This window comes from Meles meles, chromosome 7 (assembly GCF_922984935.1).
Source record: "Meles meles chromosome 7, mMelMel3.1 paternal haplotype, whole genome shotgun sequence".
In the NCBI taxonomy this organism is placed as follows: domain Eukaryota; kingdom Metazoa; phylum Chordata; class Mammalia; order Carnivora; family Mustelidae; genus Meles; species Meles meles.
Genome location: NC_060072.1, coordinates 117,968,872 through 117,971,012, shown reverse-complemented (window position 1 = coordinate 117,971,012; position 2,141 = coordinate 117,968,872).

The window sequence follows — 2,141 nt, the reverse complement described above, 5'->3', positions numbered from 1 at the left end:
CCGAGGCGCGCGGGCCCGGCTGGGCGCGATGACGCGCGCCCCTGAGGGGTGCGGGCGGGCCCGGCGCGGGACAGAGGTGCACCCGCGGCGCCCGCGCTCGCCGCGCTCTCTCTTCGGTTCCCGGCTCGCGGAAGCCCCAGCCTCCAAGCTGGAGACCCGGCCCCTTGGCTGGCGCCCAGTGCTGGCCCTGCCCCCGGGCTCCTCTTTTCCCTCACCAGTTTCCCGGGTCTCGGCTCTCGGCCCCCCGGGAGGCGCTGGGTGGGGAGGTGGTACTTCGAGGCTGGCAATCAAACGCTTGGGGCGAGCGGAAGGGACGGCGGCGGGGCCGCTGGCAGCCCAGAGTCCTGGCCCCGGCGGCGGCGTGCGGGCGGGCGGGAGGCAAGACCCGGGCGCCAGCCGCGCCCAGCGCAGACCCGGGGGAGCAAGCTCTGCGAGGAAAACCCCAGCTCTGGGCTCCGACAGGCGCAAGTCGCCTCCTCCCCGCGTCCTCTCTGCCTCCAGCGCACCCCTCCCCCCCAGTCCCCAGCTGCGGGGGGCTGAGCCGCATCATCAGATTTGGGATGACCCCGAGCGACCTCAGTCCAAGATTTAGAGAGAGAGGCGCCTCTTAGAACTGGCGAGTTGACAGAGAAGGGGAAAGGGGGTGTGTGCAGCGGTCAGGGCGTCCTCGAGTCACAAATACCCGCCTTCTTCCTACTGGGAGCTAGGGGGCCGCACTCGCTACAGGGAGCCGTTTTTGACCCGACTGTGCCTCGGCGGGGTGAGCGAGGGGGCACACGCGGGGAGACTTGAGCTGTATTGTTTTTATAAAACTGCCGCCAATCTCCCTTCCCCTTTCCCTGCTGAGTGTGCGTTTCCCAGCCTGGACCCACCACGCTAACAAATAAAGCCACCGGATCAGGCACTCAGAGAGGGACTGCCCCCCACTCCGCAACCTCTGTTCCTCTGGCTCCCTTTCTGCCCGTCCCGGGAAGGGCTCCTCCAGTTTGTCAACACGCAGGAAACCCCCGTCTGCCTTCTTGCTCACCGTCTGAGCACTTTTGCCAGGCTTTCTCCAACCAACTAATGAGACAAGCACTATGTTCTGTGAGGGAAATACCAAATTTAAGTTCTGCCTCTGATTTTTCTGGTCTTACCTGATCTGAGGCTTTTCTAGGCTTCTTAGTTTCTCCACGGTAGTGGGTAACGGAGCCCTACCACACTGATTGATAATTGCCAGCCAGTGGGTTGGTACAGAGCAAATTGTCCTTGCTAACAACCTCTTTCCTCTGCCTTAGATTCCGCTAAGTGCTGAAAAGGGTCAGTCTTAGATTTCTGCAATTCTCCAGCACGGGAGACAGACCGACCTTTATATGAGAATAAGTGATAGACAGAGGAAGAATTTGGCAGTGTTCCTAGGTTGATTTTATTTTGATCTTACGAACACATCACTCTTTCTGACATCACAAATCCCCAGACTAGATAGGACCCAGTTCCACTGAAGGGATGATTCATGGAGCTCACTTCCAGAATGCCAGTCCTGGCCTTGGGTGGGCAAGCCCCAGCCCCATAGACGTCCACGCAGAGCTGAGGCAGGAATAAGGCGCTCAGACTCTCAAAGAAGGACTGAAATCGTTGTCCACCATTAAGAATAGACTGGATGGTAAATGTTAGGTTCTTTTTATCAAGCTCTCATCAATTTGTCAGAAATGAGATGAGATCCATTGCTCCCAGAGGGCTATTTGAGCCACTAACTTCCTCAAAGTATTTCAGGTTGATGCAATATGGATATTGAGGTTGGTATTTCAAAACTATATCAAGTCTAGTCAAGTTTTTTAAAGCATCAAACCCACATATTTCAGAAAAGCAATAAAACAACATATTTTTAGTAGGAGCTAACCTACATTTGAAATAGAAGAATGGGAGAAGTGAAACTGGGAAAATATTAAAAATCAAAATTTAAATTAATTTACTATTTTTTTAAGGTTATTTATTCTTAGTAATCTCTAGACCCAATGTGGGGCTTGGTGTCACAACCCCCAGATCAAGAGTCACATGCTTTTCTTTAGCCAGCCAGGAGCCCCTATTATTATTTTTAAAATTTCTATTAAAAATGACACGTCTGCTGGGGTACCCGGGAGGCACAGTTGGCTAAGCCTCCC